This window comes from Lissotriton helveticus, chromosome 2_1, assembly GCF_964261635.1.
Source record: "Lissotriton helveticus chromosome 2_1, aLisHel1.1, whole genome shotgun sequence".
Lineage (NCBI taxonomy): Eukaryota > Metazoa > Chordata > Amphibia > Caudata > Salamandridae > Lissotriton > Lissotriton helveticus.
In genome coordinates, this window is record NC_136059.1 from 1,947,698,877 (window position 1) to 1,947,717,537 (window position 18,661).

At 52.1% G+C, this 18,661-nt stretch overlaps 1 protein-coding gene across 3 annotated transcripts in view; it reads right to left on the reverse strand.

Annotated features, from left to right (window-relative positions):
* Window positions 1-18,661, reverse strand: part of OTUD4 (OTU deubiquitinase 4) — a 442,490-nt gene that overhangs the window by 72,601 nt on the left and 351,228 nt on the right. The gene's annotated exons all lie outside the window — the stretch shown is intronic.

Sequence of the window (18,661 nt, forward strand, 5' to 3'; positions counted from 1 at the left end):
CATCTTCGATATGTAGTGGAGTGGGTGGTCACAGAGAGTGAGAAGAGATGGCTACACATGGACCGAGCTGTGACGGGGCGAAATATCTGGGACCTTGCCTGGCACCACCGGGCGGCGCGCTCCAAGAACGCCTATGTTGCGATACCCACGAAAACGGTCCTAGACATTTGGGATGAAGTAGCCGTGCGCAGAGGCCTTACGACCTTTCCCTCGCCGCACACTCCGATAGAGGGGAATCCGTCCTTTCCACCGGCATATCATACACAGGCTTTTGCCAAATGGTCACTAGGGGACTGTCGGGTTATAACGGACCTTTTGAGGGGGGAGTGCTTAAATCCTTTGCTCAATACAGGGAAGAGTTCTGAGTCCCGTCGACGGCAGGGATTGAATATGCTACTTACCAGTATGCATTTGTTCTTGGCATGTAGGGCTGCTAACATTCATATCTTGTGCATAGATCGCCGCCTAGTGTTGGGTCCGGATGATTGCACATTGTTGTCCTGGAAGAGTCTTCGAAGTATCACGAGATAGGTGGCTCCTCCCCTGGACTACAGTGCGCATGGGCATCGACTCCATCCCCAGATTGTTTTTAGCCATTGTGGCAGAGATGGAGTGAAACAGTGTACAGGATGTCCATGCTAATGATGAATGCAAGAGAGTGTCTGCAGCCGCTACGGGCACCGGGGAGGAGGGCGGGCGATATGAATGTTATCAGCCCTACATGCCAAGAACAGATGCATACTGGTAAGTAGCATATTCAGTTCGAGGCATGTGGGCTGCTAAATTCATATCTTGTGCATAGAATACACAGCAGTCCCTCCATTAAGGGCGGTTGCCCGTGCCAGCTGCAGAAGCTTGAAAAAGTGTCTTGAGAACAGCCTGTCCTACAGCTGCTTGCTGTTTGGAATGCACATCTACGCAATAATGTTTGGTAAATGTGTGTGGTGTAGACCATGTGGCTGCTCTACAAATGTCTTCTAAAGGAATGTTCCCCAGGAAAGCCATGGAGGCCCCCAATTTGCGTGTGGAGTGCGCCCTTGGGGGTATTGTTAAAGTGCGTTTAGCCTTTTGATAACAGATCTGAATGCATTTAACAATCCATCTGGCTATTCCTGCTTTGGAAATGGGGTTGCCTTTGTGTTGTGCTGAGAAGGCAACAAAAAGTTGTTGTGTCTTCCTAAAGGGTTGTGTTCTGTCAAAGTAGTACATTAGCGCCCTCCGAACGTCTAATGTATGAAGCATTCTTTCTGCTACCGTTTGTGGGTTTTGGAAAAATGCAGGCAGGTCAATAGTTTGGTTGATATGAAACTGTGACACCACCTTTGAAGGAATTTGGGGTTAGTGCGGAGCACTACCCTGTTAGAGTGTATTTGGATGAATGGCACTTGGATTGTGAGCGCTTGCAGCTCACTAACACGCCTGAGCGACGTGATAGCAATGAGAAAAGCCACTTTCCACGTTAGTGCAGGAGTGCAGTGGCTCGAAAGGTGGGCCCATCAGCCTAGTGAGGACCACATTGAGGTTCCACACAGGAGCTGGTGGAGTTCTAGGAGGGATGACTCGTTTCAGTCCCTCCAGGAAGGCTTTAATGGCAGGCACCCTGAAAACAGAGAGGTGCTGCCTATTCTGGAGGTAAGCCGCTATGGCGGATAAATGTATCCGAATGGAAGCGTACGCCAGATTGCATTTGTAAAGATGTAACAAATAGCAGATGATGTTAGGAATAGATGCATCTAGCGGGTTGATATTGTTGTCTGTACAGTAAATGACAAACCGCTTCCATTTTGCAGCATAGCAAGCTCTGGTCGTGGGCTTCCTTGCCTCCCGGATGATGTCCATGCATTCAGGAGGCAGGTTGAGGTAGCCAAATTCTAAGACCTCAGGAGCCAGATCGCCAGATTGAGCTGTTGCGGATCTGGATGCTGAAATCTGGATGCTGAATGTCGCCACGGCTCTGCGTCAAGAGGCTGGGTGTGAGATGCAGCCTTTGATGCGGTACCACGGAAAGTTCTAGAAACGTGGTGTACCATGGTTGGCGTGCCCATGTTGGAGCAACTAGGATGAGAGTCATCGAGTGTTGCTTTAGCTTTCTTGCCACCAGCGGAATGAGAGGCGCTGGGGGAAAAGCGTACGCAAATTTGCCTGACCAGTTCATCCATATCGCATTCCCCTGCGATTGCGGATGAGGGAACCTGGCGGCAAAGCTTTGGCATTTTGCGTTTTCCCTTGTGGCAAACAGGTCTATCTGTGGATGACCCCACTGCTGGAAGTATGGGTGGAGCACTGATGGATGAATCTCCCACTCGTGCATTTGATGGCTGTACCTGCTGAGCAGATCCGCCATCTGATTGTCCTTGCCGGGGAGGTGTTCTGCCATGAGGAAAATGTTCCTCTGAATGGCCCACTTCCACATGCTCTGAGCCAGGTGAGACAGCTGTGGTGAGTGAGTACCTCCTTGCTTCTGGATGTAGTACATGGCTGTCATGTTGTCCGTCCGGATCAACACGACTTTGTTGCACAAATGTACCTTGAAGGACTTTAGCGCCATGAAGATTGCCATCAATTCCAGGTAGTTGATGTGCAACTTCTGTTGTTGAGCGGACCACAGTCCCTGCACAGTGTAGTGGAGCACATGAGCTCCCCATCCTTGGAGAGAGGCGTCCGTCGTCAGGATAATCTGTGGCACCGGCTCTTGGAACGGTCGTCCCTTGCAAAGGTTGTGTGGATTCCACCAATGCAGAGAGTTGTATGCCCGACCGGTCACCAACACTAGGTCTGTCAGTTGTCCCCGAGCCTGTGTCCACTGATTTGCCAAGCATTCTTGGAGAGGACGCATGTGCAACCTCGCGTGCGGGACTATGAAAATGCAGGAGGCCATCATGCCTATCAACTGCATGAACACTCTCGCTGGTAGGGAGTGTTGCGGTCTGAACCGTTGGATTAGTGACTGGATGCTGTTGATCCTGGCTGGGTTTGGCTGAGACATAGCAGTCAGGGTGTTTATTGTCGCGCCTAGATACTGCCGTACGTGGGCTGGTTGAAGGTGCGATTTTGGGTAGTTTAGCGAGAATCCCAGACTGTGAAGTAGGTGAATAGTGTGGGACATGTCCGCGGCGCATTGTATGTCCGACTTCGCTTGAACAAGCCAGTCGTCTAGGTAGGGGTAGACATGTATGTTCTGCCGTCTGAGGTGCGCCGCTACTGTCGCCAGACACTTTGTAAACACTCTGGGGGCAGTAGTCACCCCGAAGGGTAGGACTTTGAACTGATAGTGTTTGTTTTGAATGGTGAACCTGAGGTACTTTCTGTGGGATGGGTGGAGTGGGATGTGGAAGTAAGCATCCTTGAGGTCCAAGGTTGCCAGGAAGTCCCCTTGGTTTAGCAGGGGAAGAATTTGTTGCAGTGTCAGCATGTGAAAGTGTTCTGACAGTATATACATGTTGAGGGGGCGTAGATCCAGAATAGGTCTGAGGGATCCGTCCTTTTTTGGGATGAGGAAGTACAGGGAATAGACCCCTGTGCCTTCCTCCTCCATTGGTACGAGCTCTATTGTGCCTTTTTGCAGCATTACCAAGACCTCCTGCTGCAATAAGTGCAAGTGCTCTGCCGACATAGGACGGTGTCTTGGTGGAATGTTGGGAGGAGTGGATGTTAACTCCAAACAATAACCGTATTGGATCAGTTTTCTCACCCACCTATCTGTGGTGATGGATGTCCAGACTGGCAGGAACTGCTGGAGTCTCCCCCCGACAGGTGTTGGATGGTCGGGGGGCAGTGACAGAGAGTCACTGTTTATTGGCGGCAGAGGAACGGGAGTTGTTGTTCCCTCTGCCTCTGCCCTTGGCACTGTTACCTCTGTAACTCCCTCTACCTTGCTTGGGGTAGGAGGATGGTGCACCACCCTTTGTAAATTGTGATTGTTGACCCAAGTGTCACACCACGCGCTCCTGAGCGACGAAAAGTGTTTCCTCTGAATTGTTGGGACTGAAGTGCCCCCATGGACTTAGCAGTCTCGTTGTCCTTTTTAATCTTTTCAAGTGTGGTGTCTACATCTGGGCCAAACAGTCTGTCAGGATTGACGGGCTGGTTGAGGATTGTAGTTTGGATGTCAGGCTTAAATCCAGATATACGAAGCCAAGCTTGTCGTCTTAGCATGACGCTAGTGTTAATCCCCCTAGCCGCCGTGTCTGCCACATCAAGCGCACACTTTATTGCAGCGTTTGATATAAGCTTCCCCTCTTGTATGAGCATTTCGGCTGCTTCTTTATACTCATCAGGTAGATGTTGAAGGAGCTGTTCTAGGGTGTCGTAATACGCCCTATCGTAACGCGCCAATAGTGCCTGTGTGTTCGCTATACGCCATACATTGGCAGCCTGCGCAGCCACCCTCTTGCCGGATGCCTCAAGCACTTTCGACTCCTTGTCAGGGGGAGGAGCGTCACCCGTAGTTTGGGAGTTTGCCCTCTTGCGGGCATTGGCGACCACCAACGAGTCCAGAGGCAACTGTCCTCGAATATATGCAGGATCCCCAGGTGCTGGCCTGTATTTTTTTTCGATACGTGGGTTCACCACTCTTGCCCTGGAAGGTTCCTTAAAGATCTCTGGGGCATGTCTAAGGACACCTTTGAGCATAGGAAGTATTTTAACAGTTCTTTCTGTGACTGAGAAAGTGTTAAACAAAAAGTCTTCCTCCACCGGGTCAGCATGCATGTCTACATCATGATTTGCTGCTGCCCGTTCGATTAAAGCATTAAATGCTGCAGAATCCTCAGTTGGAGATGTACGGGCCCCAAAACCTTGTGGATCTTGTACCACGTGCTGTCCACCTTGGTCCCCAGTGTCGTCATATGTGTCCTGCTGAACATCAGGGTCATTGTCCACTGGGAAATTGTATTGGTCGTCTTCCTCATCATCCTCACCCCGATTGGTTTGGGGAAGGTGATGGACTCCGTCGTGGCGGTGGTAGAATGGGCTCAAGAAGGGCAGGACTGTCCAGTGCTGTCCTCTTTTTCTTCAGTGGAATAACATATGATTCCAGTGGTTGGGAAGTGATCTTTCTTTTGTAAATTGTCAGTTTCCCCGTGTGGGCATCGATATAATGCTCCGATTGGTCATCTGAGGCTTGAAGCGCCGAAGGAGCCGAAGTCTGTGGCACCGATCTAGGTGCAAACGCCTTTGGTGGCACCTTTGGTGGAAGAGTGTAAAGCAGCTTGGCTGATGACTTCTGAGGAGCGTCCACCTCCTTTGGAGCCGACGGCGTGGGAGCCGTTGTCGACAAAGCTTTTTCCCGAATCCGTGTCAGGGAGTCGGTGACCTGCGCGGTGAAGGAGGCGGAGGGTGTGGTAGCCGACGGCCGGTGTCCGGTGGCGTCGGAGTCCCTCGGTGTCGACGGTATGTGCGTCGACGAATCTTCAGCCGCATTGTGGCGCGTATCCTTTGTAGACTTTGGCGCCGACGCTGCAGAGTCGACATCATTGTGCCGATGCGTAGTGCCTGCGGCCTTCGGTTCGTGGCTTGTAGTCGACTTTTGTTCGACTGGGCGTTTAGTTGGTTGCGCCGTAGGAGCGTCTGAAGGCGTGTGCACCGACTTCGACGACCGTGCCGGAGCAACAGAGGCCGACTCTTGATGGACGGCCTTCTTGGAGGACGGGTCCTTGTGCACCTTGTGTGGCGCTGCCGTCTCGACAACCTTCTTCGACTTCTGTGTGCCGGAGGAGGACGGAGCCGATGAAGGAGGCGGTTTCGAAATCGTCTGCCGGACGTCGTCCGTTTTTGGTGTTGTCGCGTCCGGTAGTTTCGTTTTCGATTTGGCCTGGACGTCGGCCATTTTGTCTTTTGTCGAAGCCGTGTGTTTTGGTTTCGATTTTGGCTGGACGTCGGCCATCTTAGGAGCCGTAGAGACCGAAGGTTTCGCTTTCGGTTTCGATACGGGTAATGGCGGCTCCGCTTGAGTGTCCGTGGCCGGGCGAGAAGGCGGGGCCGGGGATAGCGGTGCGGGGTCGTGGGTAAGGCCGAGTGGCGATCCCGTGACCTGAGCCTGAACCATATAGACTTCGGGACATAGCTCTTCCTCCGAGCTATCTTCCGCGGCCCCATAAACTTCTTCGTCGTCCCCTACCTCCTCGACGTATTCAGTGTCCTGGCTGTGCCCTTCGACGTGTTCCTCGGCATCGGACTGGACCTCCGTCGTCGGAGGCGAAATTTGGAGATGATGGCTACTGCCTTCCACCGCGGGGTCGTCGAATATGTCGTCGGGTGCCGGTGCCGCTCGCTGGGCCTCGAGGCGCGCCGCGCGCCGATGCTTGAGCGTCTTCTTTGACCTGAATTGAGAGCAGGCCATACAGTTGTCTTCGTTGTGGTCCGGTGACAGGCATTTGTTACAGACCGGATGCACATCGATGTGTGGATATTTGGATCCACAGATGGGGCAGTATTTAAATGGGCTCCGCTCCATGGTAATGTTGTCGGGTCTTGCTGCGACGAGAGGGCCTCGATGTCTGAAGAGTGACTTGACTCCGTTGAGTTCCGGCTCCGAGAGTCGGACGACGCTCGAGACCGTGCGCAAACAATACCGACGCTGGTAACGAAGGCCTTTTGGCCTTAAGAACAAAGTTTATCGGTTCCGACACGGAGACGTCGAAACCACATCCGAACCCAATGGCGGAAAAAAACCATCTGGGGATGGAGTCGATGCCCATGCGCACTGTAGTCCAGGGGAGGAGCCACCTATCTCGTGATACTTCGAAGACTCTTCCAGGACAACAATGTGCAATCATCCGGACCCAACACTAGGCGGCGATCTATGCACAAGATATGAATTTAGCAGCCCACATGCCTCGAACACATTATGCCCAGCTGAGGCATTGGGTGTCTGCGGAGGACATGCATCAGGCAGCTACGCGGGACTTCACTCCCTTTGAGCGCCTGGCCCGGCATTCTATTGAGTCCAAGGGGCGAATATCCCGCATCTATCAGATTCTGCAACATCCACAGGTACCGCCCTCACACCCCTATCAGCACAGCTGGCAGGAAATGCTGGACGTGGATATTTCTCCTGCGCAGTGGAGTAGGCTGTGGCGGGACATTCCCAAAGTGTACTGTAGTATTCCGCAACGGAAAAACTATTATAAGATCATGACTCACTGGTACTGCACACCTTCACAGGATGTTCCCCTCGTCCTCCCCCTTATGCTGGAGATGCCGATCTGCGACGGGGCACTTCATTCACATCTGGTGGGTTTGCCCGTTGCGGACTATACTCTGGAAGGAGGTCCTCAGCCACATCAGGGGGGTGCTGGGGTTCCCTTTGCCTGAGGATCCTAGTGCAGTCTTGTTGGGCATCAAACCTGCTGGCCTGAAGGCGCTCACCAGGAGTGATTGGATCTTGGCGCTTCAAATGTTAGGAGCCGCTAAGCAACTTATTGCTCTGTATTGGGAAAAACCTAAGGCCCCTCCAATCGCTTCCTGGTTTGTGCATTTATGGCATGTTGCCACTATGGAGCTCTTCACAGCGCGACTGCAGGCACACGATACACGCTTTAAGGCTGTTTGGCAAACTTTAATTAAGTACCTATCAACGGTTGAACATGCCTGCCATATGCCCACCAAATTGAGAACGCTGCACCTTTTCATGGATGCTGGTATTCCCTCGGATCCAAGCAGATTGCTACCCTAGCCGCTCTCCTGTGCTGTGACCCACCATAGCCACCATGGGAATGGCCTTCACACCCTGCTCTCTCATCCCCAGCGCACACTGCTATTACTCTTCCTGCATGGTCTCTCCTCTTCTCCTTCGTTCATCTCCTATCGTCTGTCCTTTCTCTTCTATTCTCTCCGCTGCTCTGCGAGTTCTAGGGCCCTGTTGGGTCGAATGTTGACTCCGGGCGTGTTGCCTGGCTGTTACAAGGGTGGACACTAAGGGTCTTCCCCCACATGGGATCAGACTATGCCATTACAGAACATTACACAACAGAACGCGGCCGGCCCCTTGTGGGTTGTAGGCGCAACGCTGTGTATTCTCTCACCTCTTCTACTGAGTATTAGCGAATTGCATGTAATATGTGAGCATGCGGCCGGCCCTGGATAGGGTTGTAGGCGTAACGCTGTGTACCTCTGGTCTTGTGGTGTGCGATTCTTTTTTAGGTCGAGGACCTAAAGGCTGCGCTTGCGCAGTCTGGGGTCGGAGAATTAATGTCCCTTAGTAGCGCTTTGGAACCCGCCTCCCTGCCCTTTCTCTCCTTCATTGGCTGGCTTCCTAAACGGAGGCCAGCCATTGGAGGAGAGAGGCATCACTCCAATTTAGCTCCGTCTTTTTCAGATTCGGGGGCGTAAGTTTTGCTGTTCTTTAGACAGTGACGTCATGCGTCACTCAAAACAGCAAAACCACGCCCCCGATTCCGAAAAATTCGGAAGCCTGCGGCCGCCATTTTTCTTTTGCCCGCAGTGAAGGTGAGCCTCGAGCCTCTGCCCCCGTTTGTGCCGTTTTTATGCCACACGTCTCCACAGCTTCGCTGCTCCCACAGTCACACCACCCCAGTAAGCAGCAGGTAATGATGCGGCTTCACAAAATCGGCAGACAAACAGCGGGACCAAAGGAGACCTCGGGAAGAAGCTCCCGCAGCCTCACGATTCCCACAGCTCTGCGACCCTCAGCTGGGAAGTGAGTAGTGGGGCCAGACGAACAGGCAGGCAGCGAAGTTGGGTAAAGTTATGGTCGACAGTAAAGACGGCCTTCGTCGGGAGAGCTGAGTGAGATACAGCGTCCGATTATCTGCGTGTGAGAGAATGAGAGACTGAGGCAAGTGGGAGCGCTAGAGAGTTGTATGTGAGCTTCAGAATACCTGTGCGTGGAGATTTCTTTTAGAGTGAGAGAGAGTGACAACCTGCCCGGGTCGGAAGCTGCTCGTGTTTGTGAGAGCCAGAGACAGCCTGCCTAGTCAGCGCGAAGCCAGGGCATAGAAAGCGGCACAAGTCACAACGCCATCTTTCTATACGCGCCAATTCCCAGATGTTTCTCGACACTTTAGAGGATCAGCGATGTTGTACAAAATAAACACCCCGGGAAGCGAAGCGCTGAGCTCAGCAGTTCTGTGAAGGAGAATGGCTTCTCCCAGCTCCGGCGGTGCCCTGGTTAGCATTCCAGGGGCGCAGGGCGGGAACGACAGACAGCAGGGCAGGCGGGCTGCAGACCCGAGTCACCGGGGTTGGACTGCTCGACGGGACCGGGACAGGAGGATTCGAGAGGCGAGCTACTGAGATTAGAAATGAATATGCTACTTACCAGTATGCATCTGTTCTTGGCATGTAGGGCTGCTGAAATTCATATCTATAGCATAGATCGCCGCCTAGTGTTGGGTCCGGATGATTGAACATTGTTGTCCTGGAAGAGTCTTCGAAGTATCACGAGATAGGTGGCTCCTCCCCTGGACTACAGTGCGCATGGGCATCGACTCCATCCCCAGATTGTTTTTAGCCATTGTGGCAAAGATGGAGTGTAACAGCGTGAGCGATGACCATGCTAAGAGTAAGTGTAAGTTCTGCAGCCGCTACAGGCGCCGGGGAGGAGGGTGGGCGATATGAATGTCAGCAGCCCTACATGCCAAGAACAGATGCATACTGGTAAGTAGCATATTCAGTTCGAGGCATGTGGACTGCTGAATTCATATCTATTCAGAAAAGGGGGTGGTGATGGACAGAGCATCTGAATTAAGCAGAACACTCCTACCCAGTCAAAAGATCAGGGCTTGATCCATCACCGTTTGTTAGCTCACTGCACCATCCCAGCTCAGAACCTGGCTATATGCAAATTAGTCCGACCCTGGCCCAGTGCCAGGGTCGGAAACAAGCTTCCGGGGACCGGTTTCTGGCATTACAGCGTCTTCGGCCCGGCTTGCTTGAATCCTGATGGTGCAGTGAGCAAGGGACTCATGTCTGAGCATACCCTTCCACTCCTATAGTGGCCAAAACGATTCAGAAAAGGGGGTGGTGATGGACAGAGCATCTGAATTAAGCAGAACACTCCTACCCAGTAAAAAGATCAGGGCTTGATCCATCACCGTTTTTTAGCTCACTGCACCATCCCAGCTCAGAACCTGGCTATATGCAAATTAGTCCGACCCTGGCCCAGTGCATCATGGGCCAGGGTCGTTTTGGCCACTATAGGAGTGGAAGGGTATGCTCAGACATGAGTCCCTTGCTCACTGCACCATCAGGATTCAAGCAAGCCGGGCCGAAGACGGCTGTAATGCCAGAAACCGGTCCCCGGAAGCTTGTTTCCTTTCCAGTAAAGAATTGGCTTGGTAGTTTGGTCTGCCCTGTTCCCATGATGCACTGGGCCAGGGACAGACTAATTTGCATGTGGCCAGGTTCTGAACTGGGATGGTGCAGTGAGCTAAAAAACGGTGATGGATCAAGCCCTGATCTTTTGACTGGGTAGGAGTGTTCTGCTTAATTCAGATACTCTGTCCATCACCACCCCCCTTTTTGAATCGTTTTGGCCACCACTAGTGTGGAAGGGTATGCTCAGATGTGAGTCCCTTGCTCACTGCACCATCAGGATTCAAGCAAGCCGGACCGAAGACGGCTGTAATGCCAGAAACCGGTCCCCAGAAGCTGGTTTCCTTTCCAGTAAAGAATTGGCTTGGTAGTTTGGTCTGCCCTGTTCCCATGATGCACTGGGCCAGGGACAGACTAATTTGCATGTGGCTAGGTTCTGAACTGGGATGGTGCAGTGAGCTAAAAAAACGGTGATGGATCAAGCCCTGATCTTTTGACTGGGTAGGAGTGTTCTGCTAAATTCAGATACTCTGTCCATCACCACCCCCCTTTTTGAATCGAATTCATATCTATAGCATAGAATATATAGCAGTCCCTCCTTAGCGGCGGCCGCCTGTGCCAGCTGCAGACGTTTGAAAAAGTGTTTTTAGAACAGCCTGCCCTACAGCTGCTTGGAGTGCACATCTACACAGTAGTGTTTTGTAAATGTGTGTGGGGTAGACCATGTGGCTGCTCTACAAATGTCTTCTAAAGGGCTATTTCCAAGGAAAGCCATGGAGGCCCCCAACTTACGGGTGGAGTGGGCTCTTGGGGGGATTGTTAAAGTGCGCTTAGCTTTTTGATAGCAAATTTGAATACACTTAACGATCGACCTGGCTATACCTGCTTTGGAAATGGGGTTGCCCTTGTGTGGTGCGGAAAAAGCAACAAAGAGTTGTGTAGTCTTCCTAAAATCTTTGGTCCTATCAATGTAGTACATTAAAGCCCTTTTGACGTCAAGAGTGTGGAGCATTCTTTCTGCCACTGTCTCAGGATTTTGGAAGAACACAGGCAGTTCAATAGTCTGATTGACATGGAACTGTGAAACCACATTTGGAAGAAATTTAGGGTTAGTGCGCAGCACTACCCGGTTGGAGTGAATTTGTATGAATGGCTCTTGTACAGTGAGCGCCTGGAGCTCACTAATACGTCGCAGTGACGTAATGGCTATCAGGAAAGCCACTTTCCATGTTAAGAACTGAAGCTCGCATGAATGTAGAGGCTCAAAAGGTGGACCCATCAGCCGGGTGAGGACCACATTAAGATTCCATTCAGGAGCAGGTGGGGTCCTGGGAGGAATGACTCGTTTGAGCCCCTCTAGAAAGGCTTTAATGGCAGGCACTCTGAAAAGGGAGAAATGCTGCCTGTTCTGGAGATAAGCCGCTATGGCGGATAAATGAATGCGAATGGAAGCATATGCCAGATTGCATTTGTTAAGATGTAACAGATAACAAATGATGTTGTGCGTGGACGCGTCAAGCGGGTCAATGTTGTGGTCCACACAATAAATGACAAACCGCTTCCATTTTGCTGCATAGCAGGCTCTGGTGGTGGGCTTTCTTGCCTCCCGTATGATATCCATGCAGTCAGGAGGCAAGTTGAGGTAGCCAAACTCTAAGACCTCAGGAGCCAAATCGCCAGGTTGAGCTGTTGCGGATCTGGGTGCTGAATGTAGCCATGGCTCTGCGTCAAAATTCTGGGTGTGAGGTGCAGCCTTTGATGCGGTACCACGGAAAGTTCTAGAAACGTGGTGTACCATGGTTGGCGTGCCCACGTTGGAGCAACCAGGATGAGCATCATTGAGTGTTGCTTTAGCTTTCGTGCCACCAGCGGTATTAGAGGTGCTGGGGGAAAAGCGTACCCAAATTTGCCTGACCAGTTCATCCATATCGCATTGCCTTGCGACTGTGGGTGCGGGAACCTGGCGGCAAAGCTTTGGCATTTGGCGTTTTCCTTTGTGGCAAACAGGTCTATCTCTGGATGACCCCACTGCTGGAAGTACGGGTGGAGTACTGATGGATGTATCTCCCACTCGTGCATTTGGTGGCTGTACCTGCTGAGCAAATCCGCCATCTGATTGTCCTTGCCTGGGAGGTGTTCCGCCATGAGGAAGAGGTTCCTCTGAATGGCCCACTTCCACATGCTCTGAGCCAGATGAGACCACTGTGGAGAGTGTGTCCCTCCCTGCTTCTGAATGTAGTACATGGCCGTCATGTTGTCTGTCCGGATCAACACGACTTTGTTGCACAGATGTACTTTGAATGCCTTTATTGCCATGAAGATCGCCATCAGCTCTAGGTGGTTGATGTGCATCTTCTTTTGCTGCTTTGTCCATAGTCCTTGCACTGTGTAGTGGAGTACATGAGCTCCCCAACCATGGAGAGAAGCGTCTGTCGTTAGGATGATCTGTGGAACAGGCTCCTGGAACGGTCGGCCTTTGCAAAGGTTGTGTGGATTCCACCAATGCAGAGAGTTGTATGCACGACCGGTCACCAACAATAGGTCTTTTAACTGCCCGTGAGTCTGATTCCACTGACGTGCTAAGCACTCTTGAAGCGGACGCATATGTAGTCTCGCGTGCGGGACTATGAAGATGCAGGAGGCCATCATGCCTATCAACTGCATGAACACCCGTGCTGGAAGCGAGTGTTGTGGTCTGAATTTCCGTATCAGCAATTGAATGCTGTTGATCCTCACAGAATTTGGCTGCGCTGTGGCCGCCAGAGTGTCTATCGTCGCGCCTAGATACTGCCGCACATGGGCGGGCTGAAGGTGTGACTTCGGATAATTCAGTGAGAATCCGAGATCGTGAAGAAGGTGAATGGTGTGGGACATGCTGGCAGCGCACTGCTGGGCCGACTTTGCTTGGACAAGCCAGTCGTCCAGATAAGGGTAGACGTGAATGTTTTGTCTCCTGAGGTGCGCAGCCACTGTCGCTAGGCACTTTGTGAACACCCTGGGCGCCGTAGTCACTCCGAAAGGGAGGACTTTGAATTGGTAATGCTGATTCTGAATGGTGAATCTGAGGTATTTTCTGTGTGACGGATGTAGTGGAATGTGAAAATATGCATCCTTGAGATCTAAAGTTGCGAGGAAATCCCCCTGATTGAGGAACGGAAGAACCTGCAGCAGCGTGAGCATATGAAAGTGTTCTGAGAGAATGTACTGGTTTAGGGGCCTGAGGTCCAGTATGGGTCGGAGGGACCCATCTTTCTTTGGGATCAAGAAGTACAGGGAGTACACTCCCGAGCCTCTTTGTTCCACTGGTACGAGCTCGATTCCCCCTTTTTGCAGCATGACAAGCACCTCTTGCTGCAATAAGTGCAAATGCTCTGTGGACATATGTAGGAAGGTAGAGCCCTGACTATGGTTGCCCCCAACTTTTTGCCTGGTGTTTTGCTGGTTTTCTGACTTAGTTGACCTGGGACCCTGCTATTCAGGGCCCCAGGCCTACTGCTCTCTCTGTAAAATGGATTCCATGTACCTTAGGTACATATCTAAATTGGATACTGAGTCACCTTATCAGTCCCTGTACAGTGTACCTTAGGTACCCAGGGCATAGGTGTACCCAGGGCCTACCAGGGGCTGCAGCATGTATTATGCCACCCCTGGCTGGCCATCCAAATCTGACACAACTGGCTGCTTGACAGCTGGGGCAAGGTGGTGTAATCACCCTTTGCTTTAGATATAGTATACCTATATCTAACCCTAAAATGGACACACAGATCTCCTATCAGTCACTCCTATGGCAGGCCTTAACAATCCTGAAGGCAGAGTGCTTGGAATCGTGTGAGATGGTGCTCTGGCATGAGCTGGGCCTGTCTGCGGCTTTCGGGATCCATCCCTTAGCCGTTTCCATGATATCGCATACCATATACTCTTAAGTGCATTATAATCCTCGCGGTTATATGCCAACTCTGGTATCGCTTTATCAAAACATGTCGAGTAAGGTGTCATACGAATTGGAATACTAACCCCTCGCCAATTCTGGCGACGGGGTTAGCATTCCACCCTTCTAGAGGGACACGACATGTATGTAACCCCTAACCCCGGTTAAAGTCGAACAGAGCCTCAGCTCCACAAAATGGATGCTGCCACCGAGACACAAGTCTGCCCTCCTGCTGCTGGGAGTCCTCCCAGAGCAGGAGATAAGGACAAAGGGTTTCCTGCCAGGGGCGGTGCCAGCACCGTCCCAGACAGGGTTTTGTGTATTGTAGGTAGGCAGGGCTTTAGAGGAAGGTGACTGCACGTGGCACCCCGGTGCTCACTGTGCATAGGCTGGCTGGAACCAGTTCCAGGGTCACTCCAGACCCTGTGCTGGGGAAAAGCCCGCCAAGGAAGTGGGTGTAACCACCCCCCTCCTAGTCCCACCCATAGGGCAGGACTTAGTCGCGTGCCAGCCCCTTTTTACAGGATAAAGGTAGGAACTGGCCCCCTTCCAAATCAGATCATCTTTGAATCCTGAAACTACTTTCTGCGAAAGGAACTCAAGACTTCTTCCTAAGATTTCTCCCTTGTGACTAAGGAGTAGTCACCCTGCATCCGCAGGCACCATCTAAGAACACTGCGGTCTGCTGCAAGTCCTTCCTCCGGAATCCGACTGCCCAGCTCGACGAGAACCGGCTTCCCTGGCACCTCTGACCTCTACCTGCATCATCAGTCACGCTGAGATTCGTGGGTGTGACGAGACCTCGAGGGACCGGCCATCTTCAAGACTGCACGACTTCTTTCCAGCAAGCCCGCCGAGTGAATTCCTGGTGAGTGCTTTGGGGTCCGAGAAGCCCCCACCCTGAGCAGCTCCAGCACCGAAGAGCAGCCCCCCAGCATCTCCACGATCTGCGTGGGGCCCTTCTGCTTTTTACTGCTCACCGCGTTGTTTGGCTACTAGCCCGCTGGCTTGTGGCCTTCCTGACGACGCCCGACGACATTTCTGCTGCTGGTCTGGTTGCTCCAGACTGGCCCTTGCTTCCCTCCATCGGTGAAGTACCCTGGACCCTCCTGGTCCGCCCAAAACGCCATTTTAGGTCCACCGCGTGGGCCTTGCATTTGCCAAGACTTGTTGCCCAATCCTGGGTCCAGCGACGTCGACAGCAAGAACCTTCGTGGGACAGCTCGCACCTCCATCCTGGTCGCCGACAACGCCTCCTGGTCCGAGAGACTGCAGAGCCCAGCAGCGCCCACTCACCTGACTGCGGTGACTTCGCCCGGTGCCATCCTGGTGCCCACTTAATCACTGGCTAGTGGTTCAAGAACTTGGTCCCCTCTGCTTTCAGGTTTTCTTCTTCCTTGATCCAGGCTTGGATCCATCGAACTTTTCTTCACTGGTCGCCTGCCAGCAACTTCTTCCTTCCAGGCTCCTGGTCCGGCAACGAGATCCCGACGTCTTTTCAGACCTATGCAGCTGCAGCCCCTGGGCTAGGTAACTTCGGCACTTCGGTGTCCCAGCATAGCCTCACTATCCTAGGGTCAGGATCCACTGTCGTTTTCTTCCTACCAGGTCGGGTTCGCCCGTGAACACTAACTTTGCCTTTACTAGCCTCCATAGACTTTGTCCCGCATCCCGCGTGAGAGTGCACACTCTGCACCCGAGTCCCCTAGGTCTCCTAGAAGTAATCTAACGATTCTATAGTCAAGTCCTAGCGATTCCAAAGCCTATTAGTACTGTACTTACCTGCTAGTAATTTCGCATTCCACTTTTAAAGTATATGGTTTTTCGTGCCCCTCGGGCATTTGTGTATAACGTGCTAACTTAAGTATTTTCGTAAGAGTTTTGTTGTGTGCCTAGCACCCTGTCCTCATAAAGAGTACAGGGATGTTGTGATTCTAATAAATACACTGTTTATTTTCATAACACTTGTGTGGTGTCCTTTCACTGGGTGTTCAAGGGGTAATGTGATGGTAAAACAGCTGGCTTAACACGCCCTCCAGAGTCTTAGCCTTAGACTGCTCGTATCCATGCTACTAGGATAGCTGGTCTAGAAGGTTGACTTACAACCAATCATCAATAAGGGTTGTTTGGACTGATATATAGTGATCACTAGAATAGTGAGCACTGCACATCAGGCCAACTTCTCACAACATAGGACGGTGTTTTGGGGGAATGTTGGGTGGAGTGGATGTTAACTCCAGACAATAACCAAACTGGATAAGCTTTCTGACCCACCTGTCTGTGGTGATGGATTTCCAGACTGGCAGGAACTGTTGGAGTCTCCCCCCGACTGGTGTTGTATGGTCGGGGGGCAGTGACAAGGCGTCACTGTTTGTTGGTGGCGGAGGATCGGGAGCTGTTTCCACGACCTCTGCCCTTGTCGCTGTTTCCGTGATAACCACCTCTACTCTGTTTGTTGTATGAGGTTTGTGCACCACTTTTAGTGTACTGTGTTTGCTGGGACAGCTGGCCTCTGGAAACGCCTCTATTACTTGAGCGACGAAAAGAATCACCCCTGAACTGCTGGGACTGGAGAGCCCCCATAGACTTTGCAGTCTCGCTGTCCTTTTTGATTTTCTCTAGGGTGGTGTCCACCTCGGGCCCAAACAAGTGATCGGGGTTTACAGGCTGATTTAGGATGGTGGTTTGCATCTCCGGTTTGAGCCAGGCCTGACGCCGCAACATTACACTCGTGTTAATGGCCCTGGCCGCGGTGTCTGCTGCGTCTAGTGCACACTTAATAGAAGCATTTGAGATGAGTTTCCCTTCTTGAATGAGCATCTATGCTGCCTCCTTGTATTCATCGGGCAAGTGTTGTAACAGGGTTTCAAGTGTATCATAATGTGCCCTGTCATATCTGGCCAAGAGTGCCTGCGTGTTAGAAATGCGCCAGATGTTGACCGCTTGAGCCGCCACCCTTTTCCGGGATGCTTCTAGCACCTTAGATTCCTTGTCAGGGGGAGGAGCATCACCAGTAGTTTGTGAATTTGCCCTCTTCTGGGCATTAGAAACAACTAGAGAGTCCAATGGCAACTGGCCCTTGATGTAGGTAGGGTCGCCAGGTGCCGGCTTGTACTTTTTTTCAATTCTGGGGTTTATAACCCTGGCACGTGTGGGTTCCTTAAAAATGTCTGCAGCATGTTTTAAGACACCCTTCAGCATTGGCAGAGTCTTGACGGTCTTTTCAGAGGTGGAAAAGGTGTCAAACAAAGTCCACTTCAATAGGGTCAGCATGGAGCTGGACGTCATGATTCTTGGCTGCCCTCTCAATAAGCGCATTAAATGCCGCAGAATCCTCAGTAGGTGAGGTTTTGACAGTATACACTTGAGTGTCCGGGGCAGTTTGTGGATCCCCCGGGTCTGCAGCATCTGCTCATGTGTCATGCTGATCTTCAGGATCAGTGTCGGCAGGGTAGTTGTATTCCTCATAGTGACCTTCCCCAGCCTCCACATCCGAGTAATTGGGCGATATTGGAGCAGTGTCCTGACCACGTGGATTAATCAGTTCAACAAGAACTGGGGAATCTGTGGAATCCTTTTTCTTCTTTAAAGGAATTGTGTAGGACTCCATAGGCTGAGCCGGTGTGATTTTCCGCTTGTAAATGGAAAGTTTACCGGTGTCGGCGTCGATAAATCGTTCCGACTGCTCCTCCAGCAGGGGTTGTCGATGCTTTGTGCCTACAACTGCAGGGGTAGGCTTCGGCCCTGTGGACACAGTTATGGACGCCTCGACGACCTTCTTCGGCGCGAACGCCTTCGGTGCCACTTTCGGCGGCAGCGTGAACTGAATCGGCGCCGCCGACTTTTGCGGTGGCAGGCTTCGGCGTGGGAGCATTTTTCGGATCGACCGCGGAAGCCTTGTCCTTAATGCGTTTCAATGAGTCCGACACCTGCTTTGTGAAGGATGCGGACGATTGCGTCGACTCGACAGGTGTTTTCGGGCCACCACCATGTGCGGACTCTAGGGCCGTAGTACTTTTGGCCTTGTCCTGCCGACGCGCAGGATCGACAGCTTTTGTAGCTCCGAGTCCCTTGTCTGTGTCGACGGCCTTTGGCGCCGACGTCTTCGGGTCGGCGACCTTGACAAGCGCTTTTGGTGCCCCAGTCTTCGGCTCGACGCCCTTGAGCGACTTCACCGTTTCGACAACCTTCTTTGACTTCGTCTGCACCGACAGGTCTGAAGACGTGGAGCCGACCAAGGCGACAGGCGCTTTATGTTTCGACGGCGCCTCTATCACTTTTTGTTTTGTGGAGACTGAAGCGTTCTCTTTCGGTTTCGATTTGACTTATGGCGGCTCTGTAGAAGTGTCCGTCGAGACCGAAGCTTTCTCTTTCGGTTTGGCTAATGCCGGCTCCGTAGAAGTGTCCGTAGCCTAGCCCGGAGGCGAGACTCTGGATCTAGGGGCAAGATCTTGGGTA